The 24,398-nt window shown below is 38.7% G+C and overlaps 1 protein-coding gene and 1 non-coding gene across 5 annotated transcripts in view; one reads left to right on the top strand and one right to left on the bottom strand.

The window, feature by feature from the left end:
- The window catches only part of EXOC6B (exocyst complex component 6B), a 742,202-nt gene that overhangs the window by 120,682 nt on the left and 597,122 nt on the right, over positions 1 to 24,398 (top strand). The window lies entirely within an intron of this gene.
- On the bottom strand, positions 9,333 to 9,397 carry LOC135269834 (small nucleolar RNA SNORD78). Its single transcript, XR_010338084.1, has one exon. It is a non-coding gene; the product is annotated as a small nucleolar RNA SNORD78 (small nucleolar RNA).

Raw genomic sequence — 24,398 nt, 5'->3', positions numbered from 1 at the left:
TTCCTGGTTTAGGCATGGGAGGAGGCTACTGTCCAGGAATTTATCCATTTCTTCCAGGTTTTCTAGGTTATGTGCATAGAGTTGTTTGTAATAATCTCTGATGATGGTTTGAATTTCTGTGGCATCTGTGGTGATATCCCCTTTATCATTTTTTATTGCATCTATTTGGTTATTCTCTCTTTTCTTTTTTATTAGTCTGGCTAGTGGTCTGTCTATTTTGTTGATCTTTTCAAAAAACCAGCTCCTGGATTTATTGATTTTTTGTAGGGTTTTTCGTGTCTCTATCTCCTTCAATTCTGCTTTGATCTTAGTTATTTCTTGTCTTCTGCTAGGTTTTGAGATTTTTTGATCTTGCTCCTCTAGCTCTTTCAATTTTGATGATAGAGTGTCAATTTTAGTTCTCTCCTTTCTTCTCATGTGGGCACTTATTGCTATATATTTTCCTCTAGAGACTGCTTTAAATGTGTCCCAGAGATTCTGGTATGTGGTGTCTTCGTTCTCGTTGGTTTCGAAGAACATCTTTATTTCTGCCTTCATTTCAGTGTTTATCCAGTCAACATTCAGGAGAAAGTTGTTCAATTTCCATGAGGCTGTGTGGTTCTGGGTTGGCTTCTGAATTCTGAGTTCTAACTTGATTGCACTGTGGTCTGAGAGACTGTTTGTTATGGTTTCCGTTCTTTTGCATTTGCTGAGGAGTGATTTACTTCCAATTATGTGGTCAATTTTAGAGTAGGTGTGATGTGGTGCTGAGAAGAATGTATATTCTGTGGATTTGGGCTGGAGAGTTCTGTAAATGTCTATTAGGTTTGCTTGTTCCAGGTCTGAGTTCAAGTCCTGGATATCCTTATTAATTTTCTGTCTCGTTGATCTGTCTAATATTGACAATGGTGTGTTGAAGTCTCCCACTATTAATGTGTGGGAGTCTAAGTCTCTTTTCAAGTCTTTAAGAACTTGCCTTATGTATCTGGGTGCTCCTGTATTAGGTGCATATATATTTAGGATCGTTAGCTCTTCTTGTTGCTTTGATCCTTTTACCATTATGTAATGTCCTTCTTTGTCTCTTTTGATCTTTGTTGTTTCTTCTCCCCAGGTGTTCTGGCCGAGGGGGTTAGCGCTTTATGCTTTTCAGCTGTGTTGCTACTGTTTTCCCTGCCCACAAGGTGGCAGTCTAGTCACACTCAGCCTGCAGAGGCTTCGCTGAGCTGTTTTGGGCTCCGCCCAGCTTCTGTGTGAGCTTCCCTGCAGTCCTGTGGGTGTAGTTAGAACTGCTTCCGCTATGCTGGCCCGCCCCTGTAGTGACGGAGTCTCTGTAGTGGCGAGTTGTCTTGGTTACGGAAAATTGCCCCAGGAACTGCAGGGTGTTTCCCGATGGAGGACGCCCCTCCTCCACAGAGCTGGACCGTCCCGGGTTCAGCCGTGTTTCCAGAGGGGCCCTCTTTGCCCGGTAATCTCTTGGCTTGCCTCCTTGCCACAGCTCCCCTTGCTGGCCCAGAGGGGACACAGTCTCGTTCACTTTGCTCAAGGAGCCGCTGCTCCCCGCCCCCGGTGCAGGCCGAGCGGCTGCTCTGGTCCAACCAGCAGCGCTGGGAACCCGTGGAGCTTCTCCACCTGTGAATCTCCTGGTCTGTGGGCAGTTAAAATCCGCTGCCCTGTGTGCCGCTGCGTCAGCCGAAGCAGCGGCTCTGAGATTCGTGGCGCTCCCTTGCCCGGGGTCTCCTGGCTTGGCTCCCTGCTTCAGCTCCCCTTGCTGGCTCAGAGGGAACTCTGTCTCTCTCACTCTGCATAAGAAGCCACTGCCCCCCGCCCCAGGGCGTAGGCTGAGCGGCCACGCCACTCAAACCAGCGGTGCTGGCGACCCGTGGGGCTTGTCCTCCTGTGAATCTCCTGGTCTGTGGGCAGTAAAAATCCGTCTGGAAATGCGGCGTCCACTCACCCTCTGCGCCTTCTCTCGGAGCTGCAATCCCGACTTCCTCCTAAGCGGCCATGTTGGATCCTCCCCCTTTTATTTAATTTTTTTTCCAGTTTTAATTTCTTTTTTTTTCAATTTTTATTTTATTTTTTTATGGAGCCTTGTTCTGTCACCCAGGCTGGAGTCTGGAGTACAGTGGCATGATCTTAGCTCACTTATCCTCCTCCTCTTGGGTTCAAGTGATTCTCCTGTCTCAGCCTCCTGAGTAGCTGGGATTACAGGCACGCGCCATTACGCCCAGCTAATTTTTATATTTTTAATAGAGACAGGGTTTTGCCATTTGTCCAGGCTGGTCTCGATCTCTTGACCTCAGACAATCCGCCTGCCTTCGCCTCCCAAAGTGGTGGAGTTACAAGCATGAGCCACTGCGCCTGGCCTTTTTTTTTTTTTTAAACACGGTCTCTCTGTCACCCAGGGTGGAGTATAGTGGTCTGATCTCTGCTCACTGCAACCTCCGCCTCCCAGGCTTAGGTGATTCTCCCACCTCAGCCTCCTGAGTAGCTGGGACCACAGGTGCATGCCACCATGCCTAAGTTATTTTTTTTGGTATTTTTTGTAGAGATGGGGTTTTGTCATGTTGCCCAGGCTGGTCTCAAACTCCTAGCCTCAAGCAATCCGCCTGCCTCAGCCTCCCAAAGTGTTGGGATTACAGGCTTGAGCCACTGTGCCTGGCCCAGTTACAGTTTTTATGTGGCTAATGTCAATAAACATAACCATATGTATAAAGGTTCTTGGGAAACCCAAGGGGGAATATATATATATACATATATTTATTTATTTATTTTTGAGATGGGGTTTTGCTCTTGTTTTCCAGGCTGGAGTGAAATAACACGATCTCAACTCACTACAACCTCTGCCTCCCAGGTTCAAGTGATTCCTTTTGCTGGGATTACAGCCACACTTGGCTAATTTTTTGTATTTTTAGTAGAGAAAGGGTTTCACTGTGTTGCCCAGGCTGGTCTCGAACTCCTGACCTCAGGTGATCCACCTGCCTTAGTCTCCCAAAGTGCTGGGATTACAGGCGTGAGCCACTACACTCGGCCAGGAAACCCAATAGTTTTTAAGAGTATAAAAACGGTGCCAGGTCAAAAAGTTTGAGAACTGCTGGCTGAGGGCTTTTGACTATGTCCTATATGTTTCATTTTTCTTATATTCTTCTGTATTTTACATTCTTTCCTTTCCTTGTTCTCTTTGTGCTTCAGTGTGGATATTTTTTCTTTTCTTTTCCTTATTTTATTTATTTATTTATTTTTTTGAGACAGGGTTTCACTCTGTCACCCAAACTGGAGGGCAGTGGCAAGATCTTGGCTCATTGCATCCTCAGCCCCCTGGGTTCAAGCGATTTTTGTGCTTCAGCCTCCCAGTAGCTGGGATTGTAGACATGCGTCACTACGTTTGGATAATTTTTATATTTTTGGTAGAGACAGGGTTTCACCATGTTGGTGAGGCTGGTCTCCAACTCCTAACCTCAAATGATCCATCAGCCTCATCCTCCCAAAGTGCTGGAATTACAGATGTGAGCCACCATGCCCAGCCTCAATGTGGATTTTTTCAATTGACTTATTTGCTGGTAAACCATCTATGGAGCTCTGAATTAAAAAAACCCAGTTCTGGGTTTTCTCCAGTTTTATAATTAAAAAAAATTATAAGGCTGTGGTGAAATTCTCCATCTTTTCATCTGTTTTCTTCTTTTCCTTTTTTCTTGTCATATTAATCATAGCCATTTTTAAAGTTTGTATTTGATAAGTTCAATATCTAGATCATCTGTTGAATCTTGATTTTTAGTCACATGATCTTCTCTCAGCGTGCCTAGTAATTTTGGACTGAATAGACATTAAAAAAATTGTGGAGGTTTTGGATGGTATTTTCTTCCTTAAGTGAAGGTCCCTCCCCTCTGCCCCCATTTTTTGTTAAGGAAGATGGTATGGCAGTGTCCCTTTTAATCCAGTTAACAACTTAACTGGCTAAATCTAGAGTTTGGCTTTAGCTAGGCTGTGACTGTCTCTGGCTCATTACTGCCTTATGTTATAGTCTTCCAGACATTCCAAAGAGCCTGGAGTGATGATTAGGGGCCTTTCCCTTGGTAGATCTTTAATTCTATGCTTTCCTTTATACATCAAGACTACCTAAAATTCTGTCATCTTGTCTGAGTCTTTTTGCTTTTCTTAATCTCTCTCCTTGTATAGCTAAAGAATTCAGCAAATGTGTTGAGAAAATAGTAAGAGTATTATGTTTTCTTCCCATTTTTCCTCTTCAGGATTCTAACCTCTTATGCCTCTAATTTAAGGTACCGGGGTTCTCCAAAACTGTCAAAAACTGATTTTTCTACCTTTTGGTGTTGGCTTTCTGCTTGTTCTTTTTACTGGGAACTTCAGCCTCTAGAATGCAGATGTGATATTTACCTCGAGGGTGAAAAAATGACTAAAGAATATTGGCTGACCCATTCTTAGCGTTTCCCTCTTCTCCAGTGTTTTGTTCCCTTAAGTTCTGGTTGTCTGAGCAGTTCTGTTTTTGTTTGCTTGTTTATTTGTTTGTTTTTTTTGAGATGGAGTCTTGCTCTGTCTCCCAGGCTGGAGTGCAATGGCGCGATGTCAGCTCACTGCAACCTGCGCCTCCCAGGTTCAAGCAATTCTCCCGCCTCAGCCTCCTGAGTGGCTGGGATTATAGGCACCCACCATCATGCCTGGCTAATTTTTGTCTTTTAGTAGAGGTGGGGTTTCACCATGTTGGCCAGGCTGGTCTTGAACTCCTGACCTCAGTGATCCACCTGCCTCAGCCTCCACCTGCCTCAGCCTCCCAAAGTGCTGGGATTATAGACATGAGCCACTGAGCCTGGCTGCCCAAGCAGTTCTGTAAGTCAGTCAGGAAATAACCCTTCATAAACAGGTATGCAGAAGACCTAGAGAGGTATTAGTTTATTTATTTTTATTTTAAAGTTTTTTTGAGAGAGAAGGTCTTGCTTTGTCCTGGCTGGAGTATACTGAAGCTCACTACAGCCTTGAACTCTTGGCCTAAAGTAATCCTCCTGACTCAGCCTTCCAAGTAGCTGGGACTACAGGCATGTGCCACCATGCCCAGCTAATTAAAAGAATTTTTTTTCCTTCCTAAATGGAAGGGACCTTATAAAATTGATTTTTTTTTTTTTTTGTAGTGATGGGGTCTCACCATGTTGCTCAGGCTGGTATTGAACTCTTGGGCTCAAGTCATCCTACCACCTCGGCTTCCCAAAGCACTGGGATTATAGATGCCAGAGTAAGACCCTGTCTCAAAGAAAAAAAAAAAAAAGAAAGAAAAAACACATTCAAATGGACTTTCTCTGGAAAACAGGAATGGAAATTCAAGAAGCTTAAACATTCTTGAGCAGGATAAACATAAGCAACCACACCTGGCTGAGAGTATCAGATTAGATTGGAGCAGGAGAAAGGAGAGTTTCAAGAAAAAGATTTCCAGAAAAAGGGATTCCAGCCAGGAAGGAATGTTAATATTAGTATGCAATCTGGCTTAAAAGGGAAGAATATTTATATAGTTAAAATAATACAAATATTATTTGTTGGTTTGCAGAGACAAAGTATTGGCTATCTATGAAAAACAATTATGATTATAGAACAGAATGTATGTTTTCAACTCTATCAGTGTAAAATTCATTTCCACAGTTGGGGAAAGTAAGGAAAAGATACAAAGGGAAAGTAAGGGGGCCAGGCATGTGGCTCATGCCTGTCATCCCAGCATGTTGGGAGGCTGAGGCAGGATTGCTTGAGCCCAGGAGTTTGAGAGCAACCTGCGTAACAGAGTGAGACTCCATCTTTACAAAAGATTTAAAAATTAGCTGGGTGTGGTGGCACATGCCTGTAGTCTCAGCTACTTTGGAAGCTAAGTTGGGAGGATTGCTTGAGCCTGGGAGTTCAGGGCTACAGTGAGCTGTGATCACACCACTGCACTCTATCTAGCTGGGGCAACAGAGTGAGACTCTGTCTCCAAAATCAGAGAAAATAAGGGAGAGGTAGTGATTCATTTTGCATAGTTGGGAATCAAGATAATCTGTTGTTAATAATAACAAGAAACAAAAGCATAACTATATTATTTATATTACAAAAGCAATCTTTAGAAAAACTAAAAGGGGTATGTAAGTATTGAGAGGAGAGGAAAAGGAATGATATGGTATGATGAGGTAATTCTTTATCAATTATTGTAGGAAGTAGAGAATATCTAAAATTGATACAAGGAAAATGGCAATATTATCTTTTTATTTTATATTATTTTAGTTTTTTAAGACAAGGTCTAGCTCTCTCACACATGCTGGAGTGCAGTTGCACAATCACAGCTCACTGTGGCCTTGACCTCCTGTGCTCAAGTGATCCTCCCACCTCAGCCTCCCGAGGTAGGTGGGACTACAGGCATGCCACCACACCCAACTAATTTTTGTATTTTTTGTAGATACAGGGTTTCACCATGTTGCCCAGGCTGGTCTCAAAATCCTGGGCTCAAGCAATCTGCCTGCTTTGGCCTCTCAAACTGCTGGGATTATAGGCTTGAACCACAGCACCCAGCCAATATTACATTATTTGAAGATATGGGCTTAATTCTAAAAAATTGAAAATATAAACATTTATAAAAGTTCAAATTGGGCCAGGCCTGGTGACTCATGCTTATAATCCTAGCACTTTGGGATGCCAGGGTGGGGCAGATTGTTTGAGGTCAGGAGTTCGAGACCAGCCTGGCCAACATGGTGAAACCCTGTCAACACCAAAAAAACAAAAATTAGCCAGGCGTGGTGGCATGTGCCAGTAGTCCTAGCTACTTGGAAGGCTGAGATAGGAGCATCACTTGAGTCTGGGACGTGAGGTTGCAGTGAGCCGAGATCATGCCACTGCACTCCAGCCTGGGTGCTAGAGTAAGACCTGTCTCAAAAAAAAAAAAAAAAAGAAAAAAGAAAAAACACATTGAAATTGACTTTCTCTGGAAAACAGGAATGGAAATTCAAGAAGCTTAAACATTCTTGAGCAGGATAAATATAAGCAACAAAACAACCACCAAGGTACTATACAAAGGAATGACAACAATAGCTCTAAATACAGGAAGGGGGAAATGGAAGTATATTCAATTAATTATAAAGAAATCAGGAAAAGAGGAAATAATTTATGTTAACACAATTACCTATATGACTAGGTTTAACTGTTATTTTGCTGTTTGTTTTTTGTTTGTCTCATCTTTTTTTGTCCCTTTATTTCTCATTTTATATTCTCCTTATCTGAATTGGAACAACCAAATGTTTTTAAATATACCATTATTCTGCAGTCTACCTTCAAATGATATCATACCTCTTTATATAGAACATAAAATCCTTAAAATAGTATATTTTCATTTCATGCATTGATCTTTGAGTTATTGTTAACTATATTTTACTTCTACATGTGTTTTGATTGCACAGTTCATTATTATCATTTTTGCTTTGAACAATCAACAATCTTTTTTAAAAAAAATCAGTTATCTTTTACAATAAATTTAAAAATAATAAAAATATTTTATATGTTCTTATATATTTACCAGTTTATTTGCTCCTTAATCCTTAGTGAAGATTCAGATTTTGAACAGATTTTATATTATTTTTGTCTGAGGAACTTACTTGAACAGTTTTTATAGTGCAGGTCTGCTGACAACAAATTTTCTAAGATGTTGCTTTGTTGATAGATATGTTTGCTGGGTATAAAATTATTGATTTACATTTTTTTCCTTTAGCACTTTACAGATATCTTTCCATTGTCTTTTTTCTTACATAATTTGGATGAGAAGTCTGTAGTCATTCTTTCTTTGTGTTTTAAATGTTATTTTCTTCCCTCTGTTTACTTTTGTATTTAAGGTTTATTTTTCTTTATTAGTGTTTGTTAGCAACTCCAAGAAGCCTTTTCTGACTAGTCCATTTCTGTACTGAACACTCCTTTATTTTGCATTGCTACATCACCTAAGTGTAACATATTTAAATGTTATAGTTATGAACAGGTTTTTCTTTTTTTAAAATTTGAAATGAGCAGTATGTTGTTCAGGGTGGTCTTGAACTCCTGGGCTCAAGAGAACCTTTGACTTCAGCCTCCCGAGTAGCTAGCTGGGATTACAGGCATGTGCCACCATGCTTAGCTCCTGAACAGTTTTATAATGACCTTTCATTATGGTTTCTTATATATTTCCTTACTCATTACAGTGTGGGATCCCTCAACGGAAGATATTCTTTTCTTTTCGTTTTTAGTAAATTTTCAGTAAATAGATACTAAATGAGACTATGGCAGGAAAGTGCCCAAACCACCTAACATATCCAGTATTGTTAAATTTCTGAGAAAACAGTGTCTATTTAATTTGCTGAGGTCACTTATTTTATTATTTAATAGTCAAAATTTTCTTGCCTTTTAAAAGTCTATTTCTTGTAATTTGGTACATTTTGAACATTAAAAAAAAAGATGCTGCCACATTCCCCCTTTAAATAAATAATCAAGTTACTCTATAGAGTGGAGAACTAGAATGTGGTGGTGATATTTCATAGCTTTGGGAGAGTGCCCTTAAATATAACCCTGTGGACAAGTAATTTATTGGTAAGCAACTTTGTTTCTTCAATGATGATTGGGGCCATAGTAGATCATCACTTTGTTGAGTTTAGAGTTCACCTGTGTAGAGTATTAGATTCTTTAAAGAAGTTATACAACCCAAACCAGATTGATCTATTGATAATGGAAGAGTAATGAAAGTGTACAGTAGGCCTCAGGTAAATATCTAACAAATTTTCATCATACGATATTTTATTTTTTGAGATGGAGTATTGCTCTTCACCCAGGTTGCAGTGCAGTGGCACAATCTCAGCTTACTGCAACCTCCTCCTCCTGGGTTCAAAAGATTCTCCTGCCTCAGCCTCTGGAGTAGCTGGGATTATAGGTGCGTGCCACCACGCCCAGCTAATTTTTGTATTTTTAGTGGAGATGGGGTTTCGCCATGTTGGCCAGACTGGTCTCGAACTCTTGACCTCAGGTGATCCACCTGTCTCAGCCTCCCAAAGTGCTGGGATAACAGGCGTGAGCCCCTGTGCCTAAGATCAGATGTCATTTTTTAGAGAAGTGAAATATGCTTTCCACAGTTACCCATTGCAATTTCTTAATTCCTTGTATTGAACTAATCATGCAGTTTTAGTGGTCTTTCTTTTCAGAAAGATGTCTCTTTTATATTAAGTTTTATCTTAAAATATTTGTATTGTTGATTTAGTTTTTCCTCAACTTTTATAATTTGAGTTTTATTATCAGTTGTGTTAAATTTTATTCTGATTGCTCTAGGACTATTTTTTTCAAATTCATGTGGATCAAAGTTGTTTCAGGTCTTTTTTTTTTCCTTCGGTGTTAACTTTGTCTACATGCTCATTTCAGGTCAGACATTTGATGAACATTATTATGTGTTTTAGGTTTTAGTCTTACCATTCATAGTATTAAAAATAAAATCAACTTGGTATTATTTATGTAGATGAACATATATTTGATTTCTTGATCTAAATAGAAAGTAAAATTATTGAATAGAGTGGACACTGAGATTAACTCCATGTAGAGATGTTTGACAAAAGTGAGGTCTTACTCTAAGTCTATGACCATCACTAAACTAACTCTGTCTTGAAACCTAAAAGGTTATGTAGCAAAGCTTCCTCTATGATATGCCAGGGCATTTTGCTGGGAGTATGATCCAGATCATTGGTTCTGGATGCTAACATTTGGAAATGATTTTTTGGTGGAACATCTGTGACCTTGAAACTATGAATTATCTTAAAATTTCTTTTCAAGAGAAGGAGCATATGAGAAGGAGGGTAAACAAAATATTTTGTTTATAATTTGCTATAACAAGAATTTAATACAGTTTAATATTAAACAGCTCTGGAGGCCTAAAATTTATCTCACTTGGTTTTCACTGGTGTTTCTCTCTGACACATGGTGTGAATCAACTGTTCTTCCAACTTGAAAGAGCAGAGAGTTCAGTGACGCAACTCCCTTGTTCTGGGAATTGTTTCCATTGTGCCTTCAAAAGGTAGGGACATGAAAAGCTTTGGCTCATGGCAAATTCTCTCCAAGTTGGACACAGTAGGGGGGCTGAATATTGGCTTAAGGAAGTGAGGTTGGTGACTTTTTCTATTCCCTGGACTTTTTTTCTAAAGAATCAATATTAACTTTTTCAAGTCTCTATTTGACTTTTATATGAATAACAGTCTTCCCCGTTAAAATGGGAAACCAGCAAATCTTCGTTTAAATGTTGGTGCATGCCGGGGGCTTTTTTCTTAGATTCTAGGGTTTCTGGGTTTCTGCGCTTCCCCACAGTAAATTTTTTCTTTTGTGAAAATCTTCCTGTACCTACTCAACAAAGGGAAACATGGAAATGGAAAGTTGAAATGGCAGTCATTGTCCCAAAAGGTCTCAAAAGACTGGAAAAATGAACCATAGTTAATAGTAGTAAATTGTAGATTCAAGCTATCAACTATATGCATATAGCAATATGGAAAAACACATGGAAAAATTTTATGACTCTGAATTCAATATAAAGCACGATATGACTGTCAAAACTGCATAAGCATTAATATTAGGCTATTTATAGGAGCTAAGTAACAAGGTTAAAGGAGATGGACTTTATTTTTCTAGTTTGATCATGCTTGATTTAAAAATTGCTAATATTTATACAATGGTTTTTGTGTGCCAGGTACTGTTCAGAATTCCTACATTATCTCATTTAATCTTCACACAGCGATTATGTGAATAGGTTCCTACCATTATCTGCATTTTGCTGATGTGGAAACTGAAGTGTACAGAGGTTTAATAAATTTGCCCAAGATCACACAACTATTAAGTAGCAGAACCAAAGCTCAAATCCTGGCTATGAAGCTTGTGTTCTTGCCCACTGTGTTATACTGCCTTTGTTGTTACACTTAAAGAAGAGTGACTGCTGGAACATATCCAGAGGGTGAAAACCATAATTGGAAGGCTGTTTATATGTAGAATAGTTGAATAATTTGAGATTGTTTAGTCTGGAGAAGGAAAAGAAGGGATCAAGGGCTTGTTCTCTGTGTCCTTTGAGGGAAAAAAAATAAGATAAATGGTGAAAATTATAGAAACATAAGTTTTAGTTTTGTGTAAGAACTTTGCAACATCTGTTGAAATGGGATTGGTTGCCTTGTAGGGAACTTCTTTTTACTAGAAATATTCTAGCAGAACCTGGACTAGTATTTATGGACATAGCTGGAAAATTTATTATGTTTATGAAATTGGACTGGATCATATCTGAGGTTCCTTTTTTCCCTGTCCACTTCATTGTTAAAGAGAGGTTATTACAATGGGCTAGTCTATACTGTCCTCAAACAAATGCTTCTAGAAAAAACATACAATATTGTTTCCTAACGGAAGCATGGCACCTATGCTGTGAGAGGAAGGACCAAATTTATTTTTGTGTAAAAATAATTTTTTTTTGTAAATAGCTTTATGATGTTTGTAGGGGTTTTTTTGCATATCTTGTTAGTGGACTAGGAAACGAAAGAAAGTGGCTTACTTTTCCAGTTGACAAATAAGTTACATAGTAATAGATCAGAGGTTCCATCATAATAACCATTGAAGCTACTGTCTTCTTTCCCCTTCCCATTTGAGGGATAATAAGAGAACGTTAACTGATGGGTTCTGTAGTTGCAGTGGAAGGGATCTAGGAATCTGTTTCATCAATTTTCAAAAAAGAATTTTAAGATATCAAATGTACATACTTTTTTTTTTTTGAGACAGAGTCTCACTTACTCTGTCACCTAGGCTGGGGTGCAGTGGTAAAAACATGGCTCACTGCAGCCTCGACCTGCAAGGTTCAAGTGATCATCCCTCCTCAGCCTCCTGAACAGCTGGAACCACAGGCACACACCACCATGCTCAGCTAATTCTTACAATTTTTGTAGATTGGGGTCTTGCCCGGGCTGGTCGTGAACTCCTTGGCTCAAGCAGTCTTACTGCCTCGGCCTCCCAAAGTGCTGGGATTAGAAGCAGGAGCCACCATGCCTGGCCCATATGTATATTTTAAAACAATCTTGACATCCTGATTAATTCCTAGAGGAAGTTAGAATATGGAAAAGAAACTGAATTTTAAAAATTCTGACCAATGGTGATTGCTTCCTGGGTTTGTGAGAGATCGATCCTGAGAAGTTTTCATTTCATTTGTTAACCTGAAAAAGGAACTCAGAGAGATAGACTGTCTAGAACAAAAGATTTTTTTTGGTACTAGCAAAGGTTTGCAATGTACGGTGTACATACTTTGAAAATCATAGGCTCACGTGAGGAAAACTGGGACAAACTGGAAGTTTTTAAAGACAAAGAGAAGTTCACACAAACTGCTTTGAAACAAAGCACATTGGTCTCAGGGACTCATTGTGGGAATTGGCACTAATTCATTTGAGGAGATAGTTGTTGCTAGGCAACTATCCACGTCTGAGTGTCTTATCTGAAATACTGTAGGCCAGAGGAAATTCTTGTGATAATCTCTGTTTGTTCTGTTTACAAGGTGCTAACAAGATGTGCAGCTATTTAGGGAATACAAGGGAAAGAGTTTGTTTGTGGCCTTCCCTCACTCCATTTTGGTTAAAGTTTTGACATAAGTGACTCCCTTTTGTTATTGTTAACTGCCACATTATTTTTTTAAAACATTTATTTCTTTTAGATTATTGAAAATTAGACTTCTGGTTACACTGAATTTTTGTTGTTTGGTTTTCATTTTAAGTAATATTTTATTGAGCATCTACTATGAACCAGGTAGTATTCTAGATTCTTAAATGCATTTTATTTTTTTTAGTTGGAAAAGCAATACATGTTTATTTAAGTAATAGATAAGTAATACAGAAATAGAAAAAATTCAGAATTGCATCATCTAAACATTGTATTAGTTTTTTGGTTTTCTTTCTGTCCTTGATTGTGTTTTCTATAGAATTGAATTAAAATATTTAGACATATTTATCTTTATATTGAATGTATATATAGTTTTACATCTGTTTTTTCACCTCATCTTCCTTTTCTTGCTCTCCTCTTCCTCTTCCTTTTACTCATCTTCCTTTTCCTCTCCCTCATCCTTTTCCTTCCATTTTATTATCCTTTATATAATTTTGGGAACCTGGGAAAGGTATGTGCTTCTGTGTATTGGCAATGTGAGAAAGGTTGCTTCATGTGCAAAATGATGATGATAATAACTATTCCCTGAGGATTATTTTTGGGGAATAAGTGAGTTAGTAAATATAAAATGTTTAACAGGATTTGGCTCATATTTTTAAAATGCTTATTTTTACTACTGTTTTATAATTTTGGGCTGAATTTAACCTTTAATGATCTGGATGATAGTGTGGTAATAAAATTGCCTAGATTTAAATTACTGGGTGGTCAAATCATTAGTCTCTGTGTGTGCTTTTCATATGAGTTGGTACTGTAAGTAACTTTTTTTCTGCTGATATTCTTGAGCCATCACTCCAAACTCAGAAATATATATCACAACTTTTTTTAGAACCATGATTAAATATAAATTGACTTAGCTATCCCACATGTTGTATGGCTGGATTTCCCTATGGACACCTATGACATCATTTAATAGAATGCTTAATCCAGGCCAAAATAAAGTAATAAAAAATTGTGAAATACCAGGATGTTTAGTGTTGTCCTTTGTTCAGCTGCCTATGACTATACATTACAGTGTCTAGGTTTGGCATGGGACTGATGTTTATCATTATGATATGAGTTCTTGGCTACTTTTATGTTCTTGCAAATTTAAACCTTTAACAGACTCCACCTCACCCTCCCAGTTAAAAACATCCCCCTTTAAAAAAGAGTTTGCCAACAGATTTTTTCTCTCCTTTGAGAGTTAACTTTGTAATTTGGAGCATGTAACCATGATGTTTGAGAGCTGTCTAACTGTTTCCATTGTTGAAGCCTGATTGTCCATGGTTTAATCATCAGTAGTTAAGGAATAAAGCAAAAAATGGCTCCAGGCTGCTCAGTACCATAAAAAATTTCCACCTGGAAGCAATTTTTTCTAAAAACCCATAGGGACTGCTGTCACCCTCCCCCTTCTATTGGCAGCAAGGGCCAGAAACACCAGTTCTCTTCAGAGCCAGGTCTTGTTGCAGTTTAATCATCTTCCTTCTCCTAGCTTCCAGAGAAGTTTAGAGGAGAGCTTGGGAAATAACAAATTATTGCCAGACACTCCTCTCCTCCTACAATGGATTTCCTTTAGTCATCTAAATTTCTCCTTTTCTTCCTCTGTTTCTTTCTTTTTCTATTTAACATTTAGCTAAAGTGCAAATTATTTGCATTGCTAGAACTTGAATTTACTTTTTGGTAAGAATATTTATTATTTAACTCTAGTGCTTATCTTTGGGGAAAGTTGAAATGTTGAAACATTTTTGGGCACTGCTTTAGGCTCTTTGTCGCTTTATAATGCTTTCTCTGTGGGATACAGCCATTGTTCCAGGTGTAAACTCTCAAGAAACTCATGGTCTTATAGGGGAGATAGACATGTAAATAAATCATTACTGTATAGAGTGTTCACCATAGTACCCTTTCAAAAATATGAACAAATAAACATTTCAAAGCAAAAGGGCATTAACTATGCTTTCCACCAGCAAATATCATTAGTGGTGCTGCCTATTCATTTCTAGGCTCATTATCCTAAATGTAACTTCTGGATAATACTAGGCATTTGTTCAAGAACTTTGAGGCAAAACAAGATGACAGCACTCCTGGTGAAATTTACCTCAAACCACATGTGGCTTCATAGGTTCAAGGCCAGTTCAAATTTATACAGTGTCAAAGTGAGAGCCAGTTGGTGAATGATTATACTATGACTGTTAAGGAGTAACTCTTATCCTATATCCTTATCATACACTCCTTGTCATGGATAGGGCTAGGTGCTTCAATAGATTTTGTTTCATCATTTAAAAAAATAGATTTCTTTTCTCTTTTTATTATTATTATTATTTTTTGAGGTGGAGTCTTACTCTGTCACCAGGCTGGAGTGCATTGGTGCAATCTGGGCTCACTGCAACCTCTGCCTCTTGGGTTCAAGCAATTCTCCTGCCTCAGCCAGCCTCCTGAGTAGCTGGGACAACAGGCACGCACCACCTTGCCCAGCTAATTATTTGTATTTTAGTAGAGATGGGGTTTCATCATGGACAGTATGGTCTCAATCTCTTGACCTCGTGATCCGCCCACCTTGGCCTCCCAAAGTGCTGGGATAACAGGCATGAGTCACCGTGCCCAGCCAAAAAATAGGGTTTTGAATATATTCCTTATAAAACTAGATTATGGGCAGGCGCAGTGGCTCATGCTTCTAATCTCAGCAATTTTGGGGGCTGAGGTGGGAGGATTGCTTGAGCCCAGAAGTTTGAGACCAGCCTGGGCAATGTAGTGAGACCCCATCTCTGAAAAAAAAAAAAAGCTGCATGTGGTAGTGCATACCTATAGTCCTAGGTACTCAGGAGATGGAGGCTAGAGTATCACTTAAGCCCAGGAGTTTGAGGCTGCAAGTGAGCTGTGATTGTGCCACTGTGCTCCAGAGTGGGCAACAGAGTAAGACACTGTCTATAAAAAGAAAAAACAAACAAAAAAACTATTAAAAAATGAAGTAAATAGAACTAGACTATTATATGCTGCAAAAGACTGTTATTGTAGATGAAATTTGGCTGGGCATGGTGGCTCACACCCTGTAATGCCAGCACTTTGGGAGGCTGAGGTGGGAGGATTGCTTGAGGCTAGGAGTTTGAGACTACCCTCAGTAATGTAGCAAGACCTCATCTCTACAAAAAAATAAAAAAAAGAAAAAAAGAAAAAAAAAAAGAAATTGGCCTCATTTGGGAAAAGATGCCTATTATCAGCAAGTAGGAAAAAATAGTATTGAATTTGAATCTTTAAGGAATGAACTCACGGTCTTGTTTGATGTAAATGCCTCCAGAGCATGCAAGCTTAAGCTCCTCATAGTTGCTTTGGTTTTATGAACAGTTTCTTAGGTTCTACCTTGTTGGTAAGAAGAGCAGCTTCTGAGCTGGACGTGGTGGCTCACACCTGTAATCCCAATACTTTGGAAGGCCAAGGTGGGAAAATTGCTTGACCCAGGAGTTTGAGACCATCTGCGGCAACATAGTGAGACCCTGTCTCTACAATAAAATAAAATAATTAGCTAGGTGTCGTGGTGCATGCCTGTAGTCCCAGCTACTCAGGAGGCTGAGGCAGGAGGATTGATTTAGACTGGGATATAGAGTGAGACCCTGTCTTAAAAACAAAACCTAAAAACTAAAAAGGTGAGCAGCTTCTGTATCAGGTTATAGTAGTTGTATTAAGGAGAGAGGTTTTAGGAAAGAGTTGAGTTTTGAGCTGAACCTTGAAAGATGAGTAGGAATTTGCCAGATAAGTGATAGTAAGGAGATTGCAGGTGGAGAGAATACATGCTACACTCAAGGAACTTCAAGTAGAGTTGTAGAGTAAATGTGGAGAGTATTCAGAGATAATGCTGGACATGGAGGGGGTCTTACATATTATGCTAGGGACTTTGGACTTTATCCTGAAACAAGATCCAAAAGTTGTGTGTATGTGTGTATGTGTTTCTGTTTTTTTTTTTTTTTTTTTTTTTTTGAGATGGAGTTTCGCTCTTGTTACCCAGGCTGGAGTGCAATGGCGCGATCTCGGCTCACCGCAACCTCCGCCTCCTGGGTTCAAGCAATTCTCCTGCCTCAGCCTCCTGAGTAGCTGAGACTACAGGCGTGCGCCACCATGCCCAGCTAATTTTTGTATTTTCAGTAGAGATGGTGTTTCACCATGTTGACCAGGATGGCCTCAATATCTTGACCTCGTGATCCACCCGCCTCGGCCTCCCAAAGTGCTGGGATTATAGGCGTGAGACACCGCGCCCAGCTGTGTGTGTGTGTTTCTTTCAGTTTCAAGTATAAGGTCTCATTTTAAAAATTACTGTCAAAGAAATATTGAAGATGGGTTGTTACGAATATAAGGGGAAAGTGGTAAAAATATTGTTCAGAATAGAGGTGATGAGGACATGAGTCAAAGTAGTAGCTGGGAGAGATAGGGAGGAAAAAGAGTATAGAAGAGCCATTATGGAATTAGAAGCAGTAGGTCTTGGTGACTAGTTATGAGGAGGGGTGACGTGGAGTGACGTGACAAGGTTAACCTACACATTTCTCGTTTAGGTAACTCAGTGGCTGGTGTTATTTTCAACTGAGATGGCGAATACTAGGAGAGAAACGTGAGTTTGGGTAGAAAGTTGAAGAATTCCTTTTTTTTTATATTAATTCAAGAGACATGCTCCTTGCTGTATTATTTGAGCTGGGTTTGAACTTCTGCTCAAGAGATCCTCCCGTTTCAGCCTTCTGAGTGGCTGGGACTGTAGGTGCATACCACCACACCCAGCTGAGTAGTTTTTGACATGCATAGTTTGCAGTGTCTTTGAGGATGAATGGTGGTTCGGTATTCAGTTTTATAGGACTTGACAGAGATAGGTTCTGGTGTTATTGATTTGGTAACCAGACTTGTTTAATACTTAAATCTGAGGTATTGATGAAATCTCTGAGGGTGTATATATGAAGAGTGAGAAGAAATGGTCAAGGAGGTATTCATGGGTAGAGGGAAGAAGAAGAATTATTGAAGGAGATTGAGAATGGGGAGAACCAAGAAGGAGTGTAATAGAAGCCCTGGGAATAGAGATTTTAAAAAGAGGGGATAGGGCCGGGCGCGGTGGCTCACGCCTGTAATCCCAGCACTTTGGGAGGCCGAGGCGGGCGGATCACGAGGTCAAGAGATCAAGACCATCCTGGTCAACATGGTGAAACCCCGTCTCTACTAAAAATACAAAAAATTAGCTGGGCATGGTGGCGCGTGCCTGTAATTCAGGAGAATTACCTGAACCCGGGAGGCGGAGGTTGCGGTGAGCCGAGATCGCGCCATTGCACTCCAACCTGGGTAACAAGAGCGAAACTCCGTCTCCAAAAAAAAAAAAAAGAGGGGATAATCAGTGGTGGCACATACAAAAGTGGAGTCAAGTAAGTGATGAACTTAAAAGTGGATATGTGATTTGACAATTAGTAGTCTTTTATTGACTTTAGCAGGAATAAGTTCATTGTGAGTGGTATAGGTAAGAAACAGATTATACTGGTTTGAAGAGCAAGTCTAATTTGAGGAAATGGAGGCAGTAAGTGTAGTGTGCTCTTTTAAAATCTTAACTGAGATTTTAAGTGGGGTGGGAGGGGGGAGAGAGAGAGAAAAGGAAGGGAAAAGATGCCAGAAGGAAATTTATCAGAAGAGATATTTTTATTTAGTGCATTTTTTTTTCTTTTAAAATAGCGGGCTCTGTGGTTTTGTTAAGATGGGGGCATGTTTTGTGAAGAGAAAGAAATCGGTAGAGATAAACATTTAAAAGTACAGAGCAACTTCCCCCACCAAAGAAAGGCTTGATGGAATAACCTTCCTGGAGTGGAAGAGATATGAGATTTTTAGAAATAGGATTAGTCTTGCATTGAGATCACTTATCTATTTCATAGAGATAAGAAGAAACAAATATAAGGGTAGACAGAGATATAGATAGGCTTGTGTATTGGAATGCAAGAAGTTAGGAATATTTTGTGCCTAATAAGCCTGAATTTTAAAAAATGTAACACATGCAATGCCATTCATTGTGAAAGACAGTTGTAGGATTGAGATTGGCATCTTAGAATGGTGACAGTTTGGAATAGATGCTGTAAGTAATGGAAGAATGAGCTGGTAAAAGGCATATCAAAAGTTTGCATGGGTCTAGGGGTCCATATATTTACATAATTAGCTCCATCATAGCAAGGTTCTGCACACTACTGAAGTTTAGCTATGAAGTTAAGGGATAAATAGGCAGCCAGTTCTAAATGTTTGATAGATGTAACTGAGCAGAGATAGGGGCTGCTTTTGGTAAAGCTTATGGGTCTTTTTATTTTGAGGGTCACAACTTCTCTTTTATCAATTCTGAAAACTTCTCAGCTATTTTTTTAAAAAATTACCTGTCTCTTATTTCTTACTAGAGCTCCCATTAAACCTATCGTATTCTCCATACTCTTCTTTAGTGTTTTCTATCTTTGTCTCTGTGCTGCATTTTGTACTTTTTATATATACACCTCCCAGTGAAGTATTTTCCCTTCTATTTCTTGTTTCAAATATCAGTTATTATAGTTTTTATTCTAAAAGTTCTACATTTCATTTCCAGTTTATCTATTTGTAAACCAAAAATAAAATTTTAAGATCCCCCCACCATCTCAATGGACCTTTCCTCTTGGTCAAGGGCATTCTAGAGTTAACCTGAAATTCGGGCAGTGATGGAAGAGGGAGTTGGACATGTCTCATTCTACCCCTGCAACATTAACATCAACACAGACCTTATGTCTGATGAGAAACATTTACGGACTATTCTCTCTGCAGCATGCTACTTGGAGGCTTCATCTGTATGATAAAACCTTGGTCTCTACAACTCCTTATTGTAACCCAGACATTCCTTTCTACTGATAATAATAACTCTTTGACCAGTTGCCAATCAGAAAAATTTTAAATCTATCTATGACCTGGAAGCCCTTCCCTGCTTCAAGTTGTCATGCCTTTCCAGATCAAACCAATCTAAATCTCACAGGTATTGATTGATATATTATGTCTTCCAAAAATATATAATGGCAAGCTGTACCCCAGCCACCTTGGACACATGTACTACCTTGGGCACCTGTCATCAGGACCTCCTGAGGCTATGTCACAAGCATATTCTTAACCGTGGCAAAATAAACTTTGTAAATTGACTGAGACCTATCTCAGATATTTTGAGTTCATATATTCTTTTTTTTGAGATGGAGTTTCACTCTTGTTACCCAGGCTGGAGTGCAATGGCGCGATCTCGGCTCACTGCAACCTCCGCCTCCTGGGTTCAGGCAGTTCTCCTGCCTCAGCCTCCTGAGTAGCTGGGATTACAGGCATGCACCACCATGCCCAGCTAATTTTTTGTATTTTTTTTTCGTAGAGACGGGGTTTCACCATGTTGACCAGGATGGTCTCGATCTCTTGACCTTGTGATCCACCCGCCTTGGCCTCCCAAAGTGCTGGGATTACAGGCGTGAGCCACCACGCCCGGCTGTATATATTCATTTTTGATAGCTTTTTTTCCCTTGATAAATCCCTTTTATATTTCTTTAAGCATCTTACACATTTATTTTTAATGTATATATATTAATTTTTAAGCCTTTGCAAGCCTGATTTTGCTATTTGTGTTTCTTCTGATTCTTGTTTTAATACTTTGTTTCCTTGTGTGTTTTATGATTTTTGATACTTAAGTTCCAGTTCAAAGGAGTACTATTTGTGAGAATTCCTAGATGTATGGGTTAAGCTATGTTTCTCTGGAGAAGATTTGCTTTCTCTTCAGTCAGTTATTTGAGGGTATTAACAACCATGCTGGGGCTACTTTAAAAATAAATTGTCAGTTGAGATTTCTCAGACCGCATAGTATTAACAGTATGAGTATAGACCTCCCTTCTGTGAGAAGGCTGGCATGTTATTTCAAATTATCAGGGGAATTTTCTCCTTCCCTTACCCAGAGCCAACACCAGATAGGCAAGTTTACTTGCAGTCTCCCTTTATGGGGAAGTATTTTTCTATTTTATCTTTCACTAAGGATGTATCCTTGGGTATCTTGGCTTTATTCATTTGAAGACCTCTGATTTGACTCCCCACCGTATGTAGGTAATAGGCCATGTCTCTTTTTCTCTATATGGCTATAAAATAGAAGCATTAGATCAGAGGTGATTAGAGTGATTAGTCTAAAGGTGGTTAGAGGTGATTAGGAGTTTGATAGTAGAAAGGTTTTTCATATGTATCCAGTCTTCCATACTGTTCATGGAACTTCATCCTATTTTGCCTGCTTTGTTCATTGTTATGTTTTAGAATGGAAACTATTCTGATGCCTTTCATCCATCCTCTTTCATGGACTTAATTGCTTATAGAGTTAGAGTTTTAAATTGTGGTCACTTCATTTTTGACCATGGGGTATCAGGAAATAACCACTTATGGGTGAAATTGGACCAGGAGTTGAATGTGGTGTTGTTAGGTCTGGTTCTTTCTCAGAAAATTAGAAAAAGTGTGTGTGTGTTTGTGTGTGTATAAGTATGTGTGTATGAGGTATGTATATATGTGTCACCCACATATATAGTATATATACTGTATATAATACATGCATTTATATACACAGTATACACAACATAAACATCTACAAATGAGGTTACTTACATTTATTAGAGTTTGATTCAGAGATTCTAGAAAACTTACATGGTCTATTTTGTTAAGTCCACATTAAATATACATGCGTCGGTGGATCATGACTATTCACTACAGTGTTTCTACCATACTAGTGTTAACCATTGTTAGTTTGTCTTTCTCTATTAATAGCTTAATGATACCTATCATCGGAACCATAATGATAATTTTAAGTGTGGAGACCGAAATGTTCAATTACTCTTTTTTTTTCTCTTAGTAGAATCATGTTTCAATAGTTAATACACAGTCTCTTAATATTTACATGTCTCTTCAGAGTAATTATTTAATTAAATATTTAGAGTGATACAAAAGTAATTGTGGTTTTGCCATTACTTTTAATTTTTGCCATTAAAAGTAATGGCAAAACCACCATTACTTTTGCACCACCCTACTACTTAATATCTTTTGTAAAGAATCTGGAAGAATTTTATCAACATGCCCTGGATTCAGACTCACTATGGTGGTGATAGATACTAAGTAAACTGGTCATTTCATTTAGCTCCAATATTGCATGTTTAAGTGTTAAACTTAACACTCTGAATTCCATGCAGTGAAACCAGAGCTAACCTACCAAGTATATTATAACTCCTAACCAACTGTATTAGTACTCTGCTTTCAGCAGTTTTCTAGGTTAGATTCAATGTGTATCACCAGTCTGTAGAGGTACTTTTTAAATGTCTTATCTTATAATTAGCAGCAACATTCATGATCCAACTTTTATATGCCAGATTTCATGACCACTACTGAAAGATGCAGGGGAAATAAAATCTTTTTGCACTTAATACAAATAGATACAAAGGACAAAGTGAAGCACTGAAAATCCTATTTTGCCTTTATAGCTTCAGTTACTGATGGTGATTACTTGTTCTAACAGTGTGACATTATCATAGTAGCAGTTATGGCAGTCTCTATGTTCTTAATTTGGAGTTTCCTTGCTTTCATTAGTTTATTTCCTAATAGTCTGTTGTTGATTTGACTGATGTTTTGTGACAGTTTCCCCTTCTCTACTTTCCTGTGGTATTTAACCAAAACCAGGTTTTAGTAGGCCCTTTGGCTAGGTGTCAGTTGAAACTGCTGTACCCTGTTTTTATTCCTCTGAAAATAGCCATCATTGGGGTTCCCTTCCTGCCTTGAGAGAGATCCACATCACAGCGTTCTTTTGGTTATATGGGCTATCTTCGTGTGAAGCCACCTGGATACCTTGGTATCTTCAGAACTGGAAAAGGATTTAAATGTATTTGATCAGCAGTACAAACATATTTGGGTATAGCGTTCAGCTTAGAATTCATTAACTAGCATATGCTTCTCTTGTCATTGATGATGATCTGATTGATCTACATCTTTATGTGCCCAGAGCATCCAGATTACAATACTAAGGTTGGAATTAAACTGATAGACAAACTGAAGTAAGGAGAAGGGACTTTAAACTCCTTTTGACCTCCTGCAGTTTCTCTTTCAACATCATGCACAAATCTGTTTTTCTACTTTATTTTTAACTTTTCAAATAAACAAAAATACTAATGATGCTTTTATGGAGCTTAATGAGAAGAAAATGTCTAAGCACTAAAACCATGACAGAAGTTTAAAAACATATATATGAAAAAGAAAAGACCAGAATAAACTCTGAAATTTTTTCCTTGGATTAATCAAAACCAAAACCAAAATGTTCAGTTCATTGTGTCTTGAAGTTCTCCGTGGTTCTGAAAACATCTCAACAGGAATGCTTTGTAACATGGGATACACTTTGGCATTCATCTCTGAAACAACTAGAAATCCTCATCAGTTAGTCTCCTACCTTTCCTTTTCTTTCTCCATCTTCATCATATATGAAGGACCGGCTCTGTGCCAGGAGGTGGAGATAAAATGGGTACAATATATTCACTGCCCACAAGAAGATTAGCATTCTAGTATGGGGAGATTGGCAAGTGAATGGACAATCAGATAAAGTTTAATAAATTTGTGAAGATGATAATCACAGAAGAGGAACACATAACTGAGTCTGTATGATTAGGGAAGGTTTCCTAGAGAAGGTACAAGCTGAAAATTGAGGGGAAAATGAGAGTTACTCTTAACTAAACTAGAAGCAAAGGGAGAAGAATGGTCTAGATCCAGGGAACAAGACTGCTTTGCATTGTGTAGGCTCTGACTTGCTATTGGTTGTTTCTTTGATTTCTTGTTACCTTTGCAGACTGAACAATGTGCCATCATTTAGGATACTTTCCTTTGCAAGTAGCAGAATATCAAGGGAAAGTGTCTTAAACAGTAGGAAATTTATTAAGTCATATAACATGATGTTTGGAGATAGGGTTGTTTCAGGATTGTATCACTATCAAAGACCCAAGTGTTTTTCATCTTCCCCTTTGCTATTCTAAGATTTTTTGGCAATATCTTCTTCCTTTTCAGAGTAGTTACTGCATCCCTAAACATTATGCTTTCACAGGACAATGTGTAAAGCAGGAAAAGCAGTTTCTTTTCCTGAATACTTCAGGAAAGAAAACCTTCTTTTGGACTCTCACTGCCAGATTTTCCTTCTCATTAGTGAGATGAGTGTGTCATGTGACCATATATTAACTGGTCACTGACAAAGAGAATGCAATTACCATGATTGGTTTACAGACCAATGAATATTTATCCCTGTGGTAGAATAGAAATATCAGAATGAATTGGGACTCTTCCAGTAGGAGGAAGAAGAGAATAATTGTGTAGGCACAACTAATAGGCAGCTTACTCGTCTTGAAGTAGAAGTTTGTCTTTCTCTTTTTAAAAGCACTTAGCTTTGTGCTGGGCTTCATACTGCATTAGCTTTTTCAAACTATGTTTTCTTTGAGGGTCAGGCCTAATTGTATCATAACAAGCAATGTAATTTTGATTAAGGCATTTAACTTGCGTTGGCCTCAGTTTCCTTGAGTATACAATGAGAGCTTTGTATTCCATCTCTAAGACCTCTTTCAACTAACATTTTGGGGCCCCATGTGACTTGCTTGCTTTCCTTGTTCTAAGAGATAGATTGATGCACTAGAGAGGGCACTTTCTAGCTATGTGAAGTTGGCAAGTTACTTCATCTTCTTAGATTACAGATTTCTCATTTATAAAATGGG

Source organism: Aotus nancymaae, unplaced genomic scaffold (genome assembly GCF_030222135.1).
Source record: "Aotus nancymaae isolate 86718 unplaced genomic scaffold, 86718_ANA_hifiasm-v0.15.2.pri h1tg000057l, whole genome shotgun sequence".
NCBI classification, from domain to species: domain Eukaryota; kingdom Metazoa; phylum Chordata; class Mammalia; order Primates; family Aotidae; genus Aotus; species Aotus nancymaae.
This window is presented reverse-complemented; position numbering and strand designations above follow the sequence as displayed.